Source organism: Oncorhynchus masou, chromosome 31 (assembly GCF_036934945.1).
Source record: "Oncorhynchus masou masou isolate Uvic2021 chromosome 31, UVic_Omas_1.1, whole genome shotgun sequence".
In the NCBI taxonomy this organism is placed as follows: Eukaryota; Metazoa; Chordata; class Actinopteri; order Salmoniformes; family Salmonidae; genus Oncorhynchus; species Oncorhynchus masou.
Window position 1 is genome coordinate 9,820,268 of NC_088242.1, and position 17,825 is coordinate 9,838,092.

Below are 17,825 nucleotides of genomic sequence, written 5' to 3' on the forward strand. Positions count from 1 at the left end.
ACAGAGCACAATGCTCATTGAGGTTAAGAAGAATCCTATAGTGTCAGCTAAAGACTTACAGAAATCTCTGGAACATGCTAACATCTCTATTGACAAGTCTACGATACGTAAAACACCAAACAAGAATGGTGTTCATGAGAGGACACCACGGAAGAAGCCACTGCTATCCCAAAAAAAACCATTGCTGCACGTCTGAAGTTTGCAAATGTTCAACAGGATGTTCAGAGCTCCTGGCTAAATATTCTGTGGACAGATGAAACTAGAATTGAGTTGTTTGGAAGGAACACACAACACTATGTGTGGAGAAAATAATGTACAGCACACCAACATCAAAACCTCATCCCAACTGTAAAGTATGGTGGAGGGAGCATCATGGTTTGGGCTGCTTTGCTGCCTCAGGGCCTGAACAGCTTGCCATCATCGACTGAAAAATGTATTCCCAAGTTTATCAAGACATTTTGCAGGAAAATGTTAGGCTGTCTGCCAATTGAAGCTCAACAGAAGTTGGGTGATGCAACAGGACAATAACCCAAATCACAGTAGTAAATAAACAACAGAATGGCTTCAACAGAAGAAAATGCGCCTTCTGGAGTGGCCCAGTCAGAGTCCTGACCTCAGCCCGATTGAGATGCTGTGGCATGACCTTGAGATAGCAGCTCACGCCAGACATATAGAGAATATTGTTGAACTGAAACAGTTTTATAAAGAGGAATGGTACAAAATTCCTCCTGACCGTTGTGCAGGTCTGATCCGCAACTACAGAAAACGTTCGGTTGAGATTATTGCTGCCAAAGAAGGGTCAACCAGTTATTAAATCCAAGGGTTCACAAACTTTTCCCACCCCAACCTGCGCTGTGAATGTTTACACGGTGTGTTCAATAGACATGAAAACATATAATTGTTTGTGTGTTATTAGTTTGAGCAGACTGTGTTTGTATTTTGTTGTGACCTTGATGATGATCCAATCATATTTTATGACCAATTTATGCAGAAATCTAATCTAAGCTATTTCCAAAGGGTTCACATACTTTCCAAAGGGTTCACATACTTTTTCTTGTCACTGAAAGTCTTTATCTGTGTCTCACTCTCGTTTGTTCTCTGTGTGTGTGTGTGTGTGTGTGTGTGTGTGTGTGACTCTCTTTCCGTCTCGTATCCCCTCTCTGACTTTTAAACTACCTTGAAGGGATTTATCTCTGGAACTTGAAGGGAATTATCACACACACACATACACACAGAGACCCCATGCACAACTCTCACATTCTCTCACATTCTCTGATAGTTTATTAGCATTTGTGTGTTTGTTGTGCATTCGTGCATACTTTCTTGCCTGCATGCTTTCTTGCCTGCATGCATGGTTGCCTTTTTGCATGTTTGGGTGCATCTAGGTGTCCTTTTTATACATAAATATATACTAATATACTATATGTATATTAGTCATGGTTCCATCCTGAGTGGGCATACTTTTCATGTCCCGGTTGCTACAAGGCAGGCTGTCACAGTGTCATTAAGAAAGCATGTGCCTATTCCTGTGTGTGTGTTCGGCATCAGTCGTGTCCCAAATGACAACTGTTGTCCTATATAGTGCACTTATTTTGACCAGGAGTCATAGGTCAAACAGAAAATAAGGTGCATATTGGGACGCAACCACCTTGTGGGGAGAAGAGAACGAAGTTAGATCGTCAGGACAACCTACAACCTAATTGCAGAACCAGACAGACCAAGACCTTCAGGCTAAACACACAGAGAAACACAAGGAGGAGAGTGATGGGCTGTTGAGCACTCAGAGTTGAGGGTTAGTGGCTAGTGTGAACTAACTCCCCCTAGTTTAGAAGAAATGTGGTTGAGTGTATGTGTTAAGGAAAGGTTAGCGTTCTGTAACGGCTGTCTGAGCAAGGCTGGGAGAAGGTCTTTAATGAGGGGTGTATTGTGAGGGGAAAGGGAATCTGTGTGTGTGTGTGTGTGTGTAGAGGAATGGAAGTGTGTATGGTGCGTAACCCTTGCATTAGGCCCTGATAATGTCATATAATTGGAAGGAGATGTCACACATAACCCACCCTGGAGTGCTGTGCACTTTACAGCAAGACGGCTAACGCCTTCATTCCTCTAATTGTGTGTTCCCAGATAACCAGTTTAGAGTTGAACCAATTATTCCTCCCTCCATCTCCAGTTCACTCAATCTTTATTCCCCTTTTCCTTTAGTGTGATATCTTTTTTGTGCCGGATTGAGGTCAGCTGGAATCACTAAAGCCACATCTCATTGATGAGAGGGAGACTTCATTGAATTGTGTTAAATTAATTAACTATTTTGGTGGTGTGATACCCCTGATTTTCTTTTTCATTCTATCTTCTTTCCCCCTCTCTCTCTCATGCTACCCCCTCTCATCATCTCCCTCTCTCTCTCATGCTACCCCCTCTCATCATCTCCCTCTCTCTCTCATCATCTCCCTCTCTCTCTCATGCTACCCCCTCTCTTCTATCCCTCTTTCACTCTCTCTCACCTCCTCTCTTTCTCTCTTTGGCTTTAATCTCACCCCCTCTCTGTCTCTCCCCTGTCTCTCTCTGTCTCATTGCAGAAAGCAAACTCTCTCCTCTGGCAAGCCAGAGTCCCCAGATCCAGCTGGTAGGCCGTTAATTGACTCTAGATCATTATTTAGTTAATTATACTCCGGGACAGATTGCTAATAAATAATGATATGAATTATTCAAACCATATGTAGTGCTCTGACTGGTTGTAATGATTGGCAACACCAGGCGGAATGGAGAGAAAGAAGCCTGGTGAACTGGAGGAGAGAGAAGAGGGAGAGATCCACACCGTACAGTAAACGCTCCCATCATTGCGGATGTGTACTTTGGAAGAGACGTAGGTTGGTGGTTCACCCGTGATTCAAATCAGTATTTAAACATCCATGTCTGAGGTCGGGGATGAGGTGAAAATCAGCCGCTAGGGCACAACGGGGAGCGCGATTCCATATGTGTTATTTCATAGTTTTGATGTCTTCACTATCATTCTGCAATGTAGAAAATAGTACAAATAAAAACAGTAAAAACTAAAAGAAAAAACATTGAATGAGTAGGTGTCCAAACTTTTTACTGGTACTGTATATGTTACATGTGTTATCTATTTCAAACCCTGGTTTTATTAGGAGAGGATATCTTGAATGAAGAAGGTTTGATAAGAGGGAATATAACACAGGAGATTTACTGTAGTGAATCACTAACCCATTTGACTGAGCTTCTATTACTGACGGAGAATGTGAGTTGAAAATCCCACTCATTGGAAAATCCCACTCATGGAGCGGTCTTTGCACATTGCTCATGGAGCGGTCGTTGCACAGTGCTCATGGAGCGGTCTTTGCACAGTGCTCATGGAGCGGTCTTTGCACATTGCTCATGGAGCGGTCGTTGCACATTGCTCATGGAGCGGTCGTTGCACATTGCTCATGGAGCGGTCGTTGCACATTGCTCATGGAGCGGTCGTTGCACATTGCTCATGGAGCGGTCTTTGCACATTGCTCATGGAGCGGTCTTTGCACAGTGCTCATGGAGCGGTCGTTGCACATTGCTCATGGAGCGGTCGTTGCACAGTGCTCATGGAGCGGTCGTTGCACAGTGCTCATGGAGCGGTCGTTGCACATTGCTCATGGAGCGGTCTTTGCACAGTGCTCATGGAGCGGTCGTTGCACAGTGCTCATGGAGCGGTCTTCGCACAGTGCTCATGGAGCGGTCGTTGCACAGTGCTCATGGAGCGGTCGTTGCACAGTGCTCATGGAGCGGTCGTTGCACATTGCTCATGGAGCGGTCGTTGCACAGTGCTCATGGAGCGGTCGTTGCACAGTGCTCAGGAGCGGTCTTTGCACATTGCTCATGGAGCGGTCGTTGCACATTGCTCATGGAGCGGTCGTTGCTCATGGAGCGGTCGTTGCACATTGCTCATGGAGCGGTCTTTGCACAGTGCTCATGGAGCGGTCTTTGCACAGTGCTCATGGAGCGGTCGTTGCACATTGCTCATGGAGCGGTCGTTGCACATTGCTCATGGAGCGGTCGTTGCACATTGCTCATGGAGCGGTCGTTGCACAGTGCTCATGGAGCGGTCGTTGCACAGTGCTCATGGAGCGGTCGTTGCACATTGCTCCAGCACTCAACGTTATTTGCCCCACTCCACCAATAATCGTTCAGCACTTACAGAAAAAAACTGCACCTTCAAATTCGCTCCACTCATTTAACAAACATGTACCATTTGGTGTTAAAGTAGGCTTTTTTAATATTTTTTTCACCTTTATTTAACCAGGTAGGCTAGTTGAGAACAAGTTCTCATTTGCAACTGCGACCTGGCCAAGATAAAGCATAGCAGTGTCAGACAACACAGAGTTACACATGGAGTAAACAATTAACAAGTCAATAACACAGTAGAAAAAAAAGGGAGTCTATATACATTGTGTGCAAAAGGCATGAGGAGGTAGGCGAAAAATTACAATTTTGCAGATTAACACTGGAGTGATAAATGATCAGATGGTCATGTACAGGTAGAGATATTGGTGTGCAAAAGAACAGAAAAGTAAATAAATAAATAAAAACAGTATGGGGATGAGGTAGGTGAAAATGGGTGGGCTATTTACCAATAGACTATTACAGCTGCAGCGATCGGTTAGCTGCTCAGATAGCAGATGTTGGTGAGGGAGATAAAAGTCTCCAACTTCAGCAATTTTTGCAATTCGTTCCAGTCACAGGCAGCAGAGAACTGGAACAAAAGGCGGCCAAATGAGGTGTTGGCTTTAGGGATGATCAGTGAGATACACCTGCTGGAGCGCGTGCTACGGGTGGGTGTTGCCATCGTGACCAATGAACTGAGATAAGGCTGAGCTTTACCTAGCATGGACTTGTAGATGACCTGGAGCCAGTGGGTCTGGCGACGAATATGTAGCGAGGGCCAGCCGACTAGAGCATACAGGTCGCAGTGGTGGGTGGTATAAGGTGCTTTAGTGACAAAACGGATGGCACTGTGATAAACTGCATCCAGTTTGCTGAGTAGAGTGTTGGAAGCAATTTTGTAGATGACAAGTCGAGGATCGGTAGGATAGTCAGTATTACTAGGGTAAGTTTGGCGGCGTGAGTGAAAGAGGCTTTGTTGCGGAATAGAAAGCTGACTCTAGATTTGATTTTCAATTGGAGATGTTTGATATGAGTCTGGAAGGAGAGTTTACAGTCTTGCCAGACACCTAGGTACTTATAGATGTCCACATATTCAGGGTTGGAACCATCCAGGGTGGTGATGCGGGTGCAGGCAGCGATCGGTTGAAAAGCATGCATTTGGTTTTACTAGCGTTTAAGAGCAGTTGGAGGCCACGTAAGGAGAGTTGTATGGCATTGAAGCTTGTTTGGAGGTTAGAGAGCACAGTGTCCAACGATGGGCCGGAAGTATATAGAATGGTGTCGTCTGCATAGAGGTGGATCAGGGATTCGCCCGCAGCAAGAGCAACATCATTGATATATACAGAGAAAAGTCGGCCCGAGAATTTAACCCTGTGGCACCCCCATAGAGACTGCCAGAGGACCGGACAGCATGCCCTCCGATTTGACACACTGAACTCTGTCTGCAAAGTAGTTGGTGAACCACGCAAGGCAGTCATCAGAAAAATCGAGGCTACTGAGTCTGCCGATATGAATATGGTGATTGACAGAGTAGAAAGCCTTGGCAAGGTCGATGAAGACGGCTGCACAGTACTGTCTTTTATCAATGGCGGTTATGATATCGTTTAGTACCTTGAGCGTGGCTGAGGTGCACCCGTGACCGGCTCGGAAACCAGATTGTACAGCGGAGAAGGTACGGTGGGATTCGAGATGGTCAGTGATCTGTTTGTTGACTTGGATTTCAAAGACCTTAGATAGGCAGGGCAGGATGGATATAGGTCTGTAGCAGTTTGGGTCCAGGGTGTCTACCCCTTTGAAGAGGGGGATGACTGCAGTAGCTTTCCAATCCTTGGGGATCTTAGACGATATGAGAGGTTGAACAGGCTGGTAATAGAGGTTGAGACAATGGCGGCGGATAGTTTCAGAAATAGAGGGTCCAGATTGTCAAGCCCAGCTGATTTGTACGGGTCCAGGTTTTGCAGCTCTTTCAGAACATCTGCTATCTGGATTTGGGTAAAGGAGAACCTGGAGAGGCTTGGGCGAGTAGCTGCGGGGGGGGGGGGGGCGGAGCTGTTGGCCGAGGTTTGAGTAGCCAGGCGGAAGGCATGGCCAGCCGTTGAGAAATGCTTGTTGAAGTTTTCGATAAACATGGATTTATCGGTGGTGACCGTGTTACCTAGCTTCAGTGCAGTGGGCAGCTGGGAGGAGGTGCTCTTGTTCTCCATGGACTTCACAGTGTCCCGGAACTTTTTGGAGTTGGAGCTACAGGATGCACATTTCTGCCTGAAGAAGTTGGCCTTATCTTTCCTGACTGACTGCGTGTATTGGTTCTTGACTTCCCTGAACAGTTGCATATCACGGGGACGATGCTATTGTAGTGCTATTGCAGTCCGCCACAGGATGTTTTTGTGCTGGTCGAGGGCAGTCAGGTCTGGAGTGAACCAAGGGCTATATCTGTTCTTAGTTCTGCATTTTTTGAACAAAGCATGCTTATCTAAAATGGTGAGGAAGTTACTTTTAAAGAATGACCAGGCATCCTCAACTGACGGGATGAGGTCAATGTCCTTCCAGGATACCCGGGCCAGGTCGATTAGAAAGGCCTGCTCACAGAAGTGTTTTAGGGAGCGTTTGACAGTGATGAGGGGTGGTCGTTTGACTGCGGCTCCATAGCGGATACAGGCAATGAGGCAGTGATCGCTGAGATCCTGGTTGAAGACAGCGGAGGTGTATTTGGAGGGCCAGTTGGTCAGGATGACGTCTATGAGGGTGCCCTTGTTTACAGATTTAGGGTTGTACCTGGTGGGTTCCTTGATGATTTGTGTGAGATTGAGGGCATCTAGCTTAGATTGTAGGACTGCCGGGGTGTTAAGCATATCCCAGTTTAGGTCACCTAACATAACAAACTCTGAAGCTAGATGGGGGGCGATCAATTCACAAATGGTGTCCAGGGCACAGCTGGGAGCTGAGGGGGGTCGGTAGCAGGCGGCAACAGTGAGAGACTTACTTCTGGAGAGAGTAATTTTCAAAATTAGTAGTTCGAACTGGTTGGGTATGGACCTGGAAAGTATGACATTACATTGCAGGCTATCTCTGCAGTAGACTGCAACTCCTCCCCCTTTGGCAGTTCTATCCTGACGGAAAATGTTATAGTTGGGTATGGAAATCTCCGAATTTTTGGTGGCCTTCCTGAGCCAGGATTCAGACACGGCAAGGACATCAGGGTTAGCAGAGTGTGCTAAAGCAGTGAGTAAAACAAACTTGGGGAGGAGGCTTCTGATGTTGACATGCATGAAACCAAGGCTTTTTCGATCACAGAAGTCAACAAATGAGGGTGCCTGGGGACATGCAGGGCCTGGGTTTACCTCCACATCACCCGCGGAACAGAGGAGTAGTAGTATGATGGTGCGGCTAAAGGCTATCAAAACTGGTGACCTAGAGCGTTGGGGACAGAGAATAAAAGGAGCAGATTTCTGGGCATGGTAGAATATATTCTGGGCATAATGCGCAGACAGGGGTATGGTGGGGTACGGGTACAGCTGAGGTAAGCCCAGGCACTGGTTGATGATGAGAGAGGTTGTATCTCTGGACATGCTGGTTGTAATGGGTGAGGTCACCGCATGTGTGGGAGGTGGGACAAAGCAGGTATCAGGGGTATGAAGAGTGGAACTAGGGGCTCCATTGTAAACTAAAACAATGATAACTAACCTGAACGACAGTATACACGGCATATTGACATTTGAGAGAGACATACAGCGAGGCATACAGTAATCACAGGTGTTGAATTGGGAGAACTAGCTAAAACAGTAGCTAAAACAGTAGGTGACATAACAACAGCTAATCAGCTAGCACAACAACAGCAGGTAAAATGGCGTTGACTAGGCAGGGAGGGTCGGATTAATTACACACAGAGCCTGAGTGCGGCTGGGGCCGACTGATAAAACATAAACAAGCGGAATGGAGTACCGTGATTAATGGACTGTCCAGCATGCATCAGCTATGTAGCCAAGTGATCAGTGTCCAGGGGGGCAGCGGTGGGTGGAGCAGGGAAGCTAGACTGGTGAGTATTATCCAGGTTAAGAAAACTGGCTGGCTGTGCAGAAGGTAAAGGCTGTTAGCGGTGGCTAACAATGACTAAATAGCTTGTAGCTAGTTAGCTGGTTAGCTTCTGGAGGTTCTTGAATGTGTTCTAAAAGTTAAAAATAATAGCGATTCCATATCACATTGGGTGAGGCAGGTTACCGGAAGGTATAATCGAATTAAAAATCGAAAAGAGATTGAAAGTGGATATGGGTCCGGTGAGTGGTTGGGACACGGCGATTCAGACGGTTAGCAGGCCTGTGCTAACAAGCTAACAGTTAGTAGGCCGGGGCTGAACAAGGTAGCAGTTAGCGGACCGGGGCTAAACAAGCTAGCAGTTAGCAGGCAGAATTAGCAAGCAAGGAGATTGCAAGGGCTAGAAAGTTAGCAATGGGGTGAGTCTGTTTATGCCTCTTCATGCGGTGACATCGATAGACCGGTCGTGGATATTGTAGCCCAGGAGTATGCTTCGGTGGTAGCACAGGAGCTCTGGCCGGGCTAGCTTCAAGCTAAATACATTTACATTTACATTTAAGTCATTTGGCAGACGCTCTTATCCAGAGCGACTTACAAATTGGATAAATGGACCGAAACGCTAGCCAGGATTAATCATCCGGGGTTGCAGTTCGCTAGTTGTGAAGATCCAGCTGAAAATGTTCCGTTTGCGGTGGGAATCCGGTGGGAATCCGGTGATAAAAAAAAACATAAGAAGCTTCAACATTTAAATAACATGTCATAGTCTATAGACGAAGGACCTACCTGGTTATATGTGGCCTCTTTGTTAACAAACAAATAGCTTCTTCTCTAATGTATTGATGATCAGATAGTTCAGTTGTTTCTGGTTCAGTTGCGATCACATTTTACAGTTGATAGACAACTTATACTCCTCTGTTTTGTAACAATAGCCTATAGGAATATAGAAACCTAACTGTCTCTGGTGCTGCTGCATGTGCTCATTGGTTGTCTTGTTATCAAATTAGGCTACAAAGGCTTTGACCTATTTCTTTGTCAACTCATATCAACATCTCTGCGTATTTGTGGTGCGGTAAACTAAATAAATGCAGCAGAATAGACCTTTAAAAGAACAGTGATGAAGGAAATGAAAGAGCTACCGGAGCAAAATTGGAGGGAGAATGTCTATTTGTATTTATTAAGGATCCCCATTACCTGCTGCCAAGGGAGAAGGCCAATGCGCTAACATTTTGTAAATCCGTTCAATGCCAAAGCCAAATTACTCAAGCTTTGCTTCTCGCTCCACTCCAGCTCCACTCTGCTTACAACCTCTGACTACTGATCCACTTCTTAGACCTATTCTGGCTCTCATACTGATCCAGATCTCAGGCCCATTCTGGTTCTCTTACTGATCCACTCCTCAGGTTCATTCTGGCTCTCATACTGATCCACTTCTCAGGCCCATTCTTGTTCTCATACTGATCCAGTTCTCAGTGGCATGCTCTTGTGAATATCAGTGATATGTACACCCTAATCTTAAACTACCCTTCCAACTCTCTCTGCTATTTGCAACCACCAGTATCCCTACATTGATATTCTACCTGTGTGTTGGTCTGAGCGTGTCATGTTCTTGTTAGCATTCTTTACTACTGCTGAATTCCAGGGCAGCTCTCTCGAGAAAGAAAGAGTGGGGCGATTGGCAAGCTCAGAATCCACACAACTAATGTATTTTTCCCAGGCAGTGTTAAGGCAAGCTGAAAACAACAGTGAGAAAATAATTATTGGGGCTCCATCCCAAATGCCACCTTGTGCCATAAATAGTGCACTACTTTTGACCTGCGCCCGATGGAGACAGGATTTAATTTGAGATGGAACCTGCATCTAAGAAAGATATTGGTCAGTGTCAGCACCTGAAGACTTACATCAGAGTAAGGGAGGCTTTCATTTGGGGAGGCACTTGCACAAAGACTAGTTGAAAATAGGCCAATAAGCTTCCAAAAATGAGGAACAAAAGAACGTGAGAGAGGAGTGAAATGAACCCACTTAATTGGCTCGTTAATACTTGAAAGAGGGAGCAGTGAGAGGGATAGCCTTGAGTTAAAGTGATAACTGAGAGAGGTGGAGCGAGAGACGGGGGGAGAGAGAGAAAGTCAGGGAGAAAGAGTGGTAGAGAGTAATGGAAGGTGGTTAAACTAGGGGCAGTCTAGTGGTTAGAGCGTTGGGCCAGTAACCGCTAGGTTGACTCCCTGAGCTGACAAAGTACAAAACTGTCATTCTGAACAAGGCAGTTAACCCACTTTTCCTAGGCCATTGCTGTAAATAAGAATGTTTCTTAACTGACTCCCCTAGTAAAATAAAACACATAGAGGAGTGTGATAACCAGCAAAGAGAGGGAAAAACCTGATGTGAGGAAGTTAAGTTGCTGAAACACTTAAACTGTCAAACAAACATGTAGAAAGACTGGCTCAGGTTGCCTGCAAAAATGCGTGACCCTATTTACACTTTTTGAACGCTAACAATATTTGCATAAAACCAAATTCTTTTCAATGGCCAGAAACGTATACTAATCTAGACCAATCTCCTCTAAGACCCATTTAACTTTGGAGGGTCCTTCCTAGAATCCTATATGAACAGTCCACCAGCCTTATTAGCCTTTAAAATAAATTATTTATATTATTTATTCATATGCCTCTGAGCTCCGGTATCAAATGTACCATCACTAGTTCTATGTAGAAGAACCCTTCTTGCCAGATCAAAATGTTTCTTGGTAGAACCCTATCCCTCCGTAAAGAACCCTTTTGGAACCCTTGTATTGTATAACTAGTCACAACCATTACTACTGCAGCCAATACCACTATTTTATCTTATTTCACAACCGTAAATACTTTAAGACAAGCTAGCAAGCACACACATTTTCTTCAGGAAATGTACTTTCTACTTTAATTTGTGTGTGTTTTGTAGCGTGATTGGGAGGTGGCGGGGTTGTAGGGGTGGGGGGCAGTGATTGGGAGTACAAGGGGGTGTAGGGATCAGGGGGGAGTGTATGGGAATGAGATTGAACCTGCGTCCCAAGTGGCACCCTATTCCTTACATAGTGCACTACTTCGGACCGGAAAGCTGTGGGCCCTGGTCAAGGGTAGTGTGGTCGGTCTGATGAAGCCATTAGCGCTGGGGCCCTCAACCACTCAATCACACTGACACATCAATAGTGTCCCGGTGTAGCCATTCCTCAACACCCAGCCAACTCACCTTGCCCACTCTGCTAATCGCTGCAATCATTCAGTGGGGGAATCCTGAACTCCCACCCTCTGGGGCTCCACCCCTTCGCTTCTCCCTCCCTCGCTTCCTCTCTCCCCTTGATTTAACCCTTCATCCCTCCTTCTGTCTTTCTCCCCGGCTCGTCCAGAAGTCAGTGTCTCGTCCTCTCCATCCTTATATCCTTTTTTTCAATTCCTCTCTTCTCCTTTCTCAACACCTAGCCAAATCTTAGCGGGGGGCTGGTATGAGAGAGCAGTAACGTACTATACACGCTAAATGGGACACGGTGGTAGAACCATTGAATAGGGGAGGGTTGTCAAAGAAAAATGTTTTTCTTTGGGGAGGGTTGCGTGTTGTTTTTTTATTTTGAAAAGAGGAGGGTAGTGTTTTTTCGCCTTGGGTTTCAATTCCCCATTTTGAAGGGTTTCACTATATAATTTCTTCCATCCTAGCCAAATTTCAAGTTTAAATAGTCCTATGTACGGGATACACATGATATACACCATCCAATGACCTGTTTACTTGCAGGTTCCTTCTCGACAATGCAACAACAAAAATAAATAACAAAATATAAGAATACGATCATAAAGTAAAATGGCTCAGTAGAATAGAATAAACATTTTAGCATAAGTTTAACACAGGAAAGCACAATTTATAGTCCAATATTTTGGGGAAGGCAGAATTGGGGGGTCAAGTGATTAAAAATATTGATGTCCTGAGGACTTTGGGAAATACAGGAGCAATAAAGACACTTTTGGTGCAACTTTTAAATTGGACGTTTGGAGAACATGGATGAATGTTTAATTCTGCAGTGAGACTGTGAGAGCTTGTTGGTGGATCAGGTCACATTGCCTCCTCTGCTTCCTGAAGCCAACAATGAACTCCATTGTTTTGCTGACGTTAAAGGGAGAGGTTGTTGTCCTGGCCGAACAATGACAATTCACTTACCTCCTCCCTACAGGCTGACTCATCATTGTTAGTTTTCAAGCCTACAATCGTGGTGTCGTCAGCAAACTTGATGATGGAGTTGATGTCGTGGGTGAAAGGGTGCACAGCAGAGGGCTGAGGACACATCCCTGGGGGGGTCCCTTGTGTTAAGAGTCAGTGTGGAGAAGGTGTTGTTACCAATCCTCACAGCCTGTGGTCTGCTCGTCAGTCCAGGATTCAGTTGCAGAGGGCGTTGTCCCGAACCAGGGCGCTGAGCTTGGTGTTGAGTTTGGAGAGAACAATAGTGTTTGTAACGTTTGTCGTCAAAAGGAGACCAAGGTGCAGTGTGGTAGGCGTACATTTTTTTAATTTAAATGTTCCACCAAGAAATAAACAGTACAACGACTGAACCGCTTCGTCATGCAACCGACTCCAACTAAGACAAGATCCCACACGGATATGAGGGAAAGGGCTGCTTAAGTATGATCCCCAATCAGAGACAATGAAACACAGCTGCCTCTGATTTGGAACCAAACTTGGCCAAACACAAAGAAATAGAACATAGAAACTCACGCCAAATCACACCCTGACCTAACCAAATAGAAAAATAAAACGTCTCTCTAAGGTTAGGGCGTGACAGTGTTGAATGCTGAACTGTAGGCAGTGAACAACATTCTCATACACAATTGACGTCGGAAGTTTACATACACTTCGCTTGGAGTCATTAAAAGTTGTTGTTCAACCACTCCACAAATTTCTTGTTAACAAACAATAGTTTTAGTCGATTAGGACATCTACTTTGTGCATGACACAAGTCATTTTTCCAACAATTGTTTACAGACACATTTTTCCACTTATAATTCACTGTATCACAATCCCAGTGGGTCAGAAAGTTACAAACACTAAGTGGACTGTGCCTTTAAACAGCTTGGAATATTCCAGAACATTCTGTCATGGCTTTAGAAGCTGGAGGTGTACCTGTGGATGTATTTCAAGGCCTACCTTCAAACTCAGTGCCTCTTTGTTTGACATCATTGGAAAATCAAAAGAAATCAGCCAAGACCTCAGAAAAAAAATTGTAGACCTCCACAAGTCTGGTTCATCCTTGGGAGCAACATCCAATTGCCAGAAGGTACCACGTTCACCTGTTCAAACAATAGTATGCAAGTATAAACAGCATAGGACCATGCAGCTGTCATACCGCTCAGGGAGGAGACTCGTTCTGTCTCCTAGACAGGAATGTACTTTGGTGCGAGAAGTGCAAATCAATCCCAAAATAACAGCAAAGGACCTTGTGAAGATGAGGGAGGATACAGGTACAAAAGTATCTATAATCACATAAAAACAAGTCCGATATCGACATAACCTGAAAGGCCGCTCAGCAAGGAAGAAGCCACTGCTCCAAAACCGCCATAAAAAATCCAGACTACGGTTTGCAACTGCACATGGGGACAAAGATCGTACTTTTTGGAGAAATGTCCTCTGGTGTGATGACACAAAAATAGAACTGGTTGGCCATAATGACCATCGTTATGTTTGGAGGAAAAAGGGGAAGACTTGCAAGCTGAAGAACACCATCCCAACCGTGAATCACGGGGGTGGCAGCATCATGTTGTGGCGGTGCTTTGCTGCAGGAGCGACTGGTGCACTTCACAAAGTAGATTGCGTCAAGAGGCAGGAAACTGATGTTGATTCAAAATATCCACATCTCAAGACATCAGTCAGGAAGTTAAAGCTTGGTTGCAAATGGGTCTACTAAATGGACAATGACCGCAAGCATACTTCCAAAGTTGTGGCAAAATGGCTTAAAGACAAAGTCAAGGTATTGGAAAGCCATGACCTCAATCCTATAGGCAGAACTCAACAAGTGTGTGCGAGCAAGGAGGCCTACAAATCAGACTCTGTTACACCAGCCCTGTCAGGAGGAATGGGCCAAAATTCACCCAACTTATTGTGGGAAGCTTGTGGAAAGCTACCTGACATGTTTGACCCACGTTAAATAATTTAAAGGCAATGCTACCAAATACTAATTGAGTGTATGTAAACTTCTGACCCAATGGGAATGTGATGAAAGAAACAAAACCTGAAATAAATCATTCTCTACTATTATTCTGACATTTCACATTCTTAAAATTAAGTGGTGATCATAACTGACCTAAGACAGGGCATTTTTACTAGGATTAAATGTCAGGAATTGTGAAAAACTGAGTTTTTAAATGTATGTTTTTTGGCTAAGATGTATGTTAACCTCCGGCATCAACTGTAAAATATGCGTTCCTCTTGCCTTTTCTTAACAACACTGTCCAGATACGGCCGTGTTAATAGCGTTGCTTCTGAAATAGCGTCAGTGTTTTCCGTGGATCTGTTGAACCGAAAAATGGTCACCTACAACGTGCGGGTCCAGTGTACCTGGCATACAGCCTTGATGTGGCCCATGACCAGCCACTTCGTGATGATCGGGGTGAATGCGACAGGGCATAGTCATTTGGGCATGTCACCTTGTTTTACTGGGACAATGGTGGTCTCCTTGGAGCAGGTGGGGACAACAAGCTGGGACAGGGACAGGTTGAAGATGTCCCGCCAGCTGGTCAGCACACACTCTGAGGACGCGGCCTGGGATGCCATCTGGGACGGCGGCTTTGTGAGTTGCTCCCTCTAGAGTTGCTGCTTGTAGGTGGGGAGTAGGAACAGAGAAACGTGATCTAATTGGCCAATGTGGGGGTGGGGACGGGGTTATATACATCACAGATGTTAGTATATACGTGGTCCAGCACTTTCCTTCCTCTTGTGGGGCAGGATATACGTTCTTCCTTTGCTTGCATGCTCTTCCCCTGTCAAGGTGTTTTGGTATCTCCCTTATGCATTATGCTGTTCCGTGCACTTATTTTACAATAGGTCGATATGGTCCACCAGTGTAACTGTCCATCCTGTCCTCTATCCACCATTCATAGTTACAATAGTAGTTGATCCAGATCTACAATGGGCTAAATAGCAATCATACCACGTAAAAAAAAATATTCAAAGCTGCACCTATTTTCCATGTAAATCCACAAGAACAAGGAGGAATAGCTGATGGGCATTGGAGAGCCCAGGTGGGACATTGTGCTTGAAAGAACAGTGATGACATGAGACACGCAGTTCAAAAAGAACCCATATTGATCATGTTTAGGGACAACATAATTATCTAGACTAGCTTACAACACCACCATGCAATGAATAAATGCATAATTGTTTTAAAGTGGTTCTAACATTCTACTCAATGCTTTAAACTGCAAGTGAAAATGTCAGTTGAATAACGGCACAAAAAGCCATGTGATTTAAATTCCATTCATTCTATAAGGATCACTAGTGGGTCTACTCTGGATAGTTTATAAGGATCAGTAGTGGGTCTACTCTGGATAGTTTATAAGGATCAGTTGTGGGTCTACTCTGGACAGTTTATAAGGATCAGTAGTGGGTCTACTCTGGATAGTTTATAAGGATCAGTAGTGGGTCTACTCTGGATAGTTTATAAGGATCAGTAGTGGGTCTACTCTGGACAGTTTATAAGGATCAGTAGTGGGTCTACTCTGGACAGTTTATAAGGATAAGTTGATGGAAGTTTTGGATCAGTAGTTGTTTATAAGGATCAGTTTGGTCTCCAGTTTATAAGGATCAGTAGTGGGTCACTCTGGACAGTTTATAAGGATCAGTTGTGAGTCCATTCTTGATGATTTATAAGACAGTAGGAAAGTGGGCACCTGGATAGTTTATAAGGATCAGGCCAGTTTGGCTAGTTTATAAGGATCAGTTTTTACTTGGACAGTTTATAAGGATAAGTTGATAAACAGTTGATAAGTTGGAGATGCAGTTGTGAGTCATTCTTTGATTTTGCAGATCATCATTTTCTCTGAAACTGAGATGCTCTATTTGTTGCAGATCATCATTCTCTCAAGTAGTCCTATAATAATGTGGCCACATATGCTCCCAGCAGGTCCAGTTATTCATGGGAGATTGACTTGTGTTCTGCCTCCTCTCTGATTGGAGCGACTATTCCCCGTGCACCGAGAACAGAACGCTTCAATATCCACTAACACATGTTTCCTGTTAAATGTACAGTGGGAGGATACAAAACACTGTGATAATCAGGGAGAGGAGGGAGGTAGGAATGGGGCTAGAGAATCGAGAGGGTACGTGAGTGAGTGACAGAGATTGAGTGTGTGACTGAGTGATGAACAGAGATAGTGAGTGTTTGAGTGAGTGAGTGATGGACAGAGTGTGAGTGAGTGATGGACAGAGATAGTGAGTGTTTGAGTGAGTGAGTGATGGACAGAGTGTGAGTGAGTGATGGACAGAGAGAGTGTGAGTGCATGTGTCTTGGCTATTGGAATGCTGAATGATATTGTGTTTCTGTGAGATTATGTGAACACAGGCAGGCAGGTGTCTGGAGCTCATTCTATCTACCTCTTCTCCATTGGAGATTCCAACATGATCTCCTTAAAAATATTAATTTCCCAATGATGTGGGAAAATGTTGGGTATCACCCTATTCCCAATATTGGTTAGTGCACAACTTTATACCAGGGCCCATAGGGTAGTGCACTACTTTAGACCAGGGCCCATAGGATAGTGTACTACTTTAGACCAGGGCCCATAGGATAGTGTACTACTTTAGACCAGAGCCCTTAGGGTAGTGCACAACTTTAGACCAGGGTCCATAGGGTAGTGCACTACTATAGACCAGGGTCCATAGGGTAGTGCACTACTATAGACCAGGGTCCATAGGGTAGTGCACTACTATAGACCAGGGTCCATAGGGTAGTGCACTACTATAGACCAGGGCCCATAGGGTAGGGCACTACTATAGACCAGGGCCCATAGGGTAGGGCACTACTATAGACCAGGGCCCATAGGGTAGGGCACTACTATAGACCAGGGCCCATAGGGTAGGGCACTACTATAGACCAGGGCCCATAGGGTAGTGTCCTACTATAGACCAGGGCCCATAGGGTAGTGTACTACTTTAGACCAGGGTCCATAGGGTAGTGCACTCCTATAGACCAGGGTCCAGAGGGTAGTGCACTCCTATAGACCAGGGCCCATAGGGTAGGCCACTACTTTAGACCAGGGCCCATAGGGTAGGGCACTACTTTAGACCAGGGCCCATGGGGTAGGGCACTACTTTAGACCAGGGCCCATGGGGTAGGGCACTACTATAGACCAGGGCCCATAGGGTAGGGCACTACTATAGACCAGGGCCCATAGGGTAGGGCACTACTATAGACCAGGGCCCATAGGGTAGTGCACTACTATAGACCAGGGCCCATAGGGTAGTGCACTACTATAGACCAGGGCCCAAAGGGTAGTGCACTACTATAGACCAGGGCCCAAAGGGTAGTGCACTACTATAGACCAGGGCCCATAGGGTAGTGCACTACTATAGACCAGGGCCCATAGGGTAGTGCACTACTATAGACCAGGGCCCATAGGGTAGTGCACTACTAT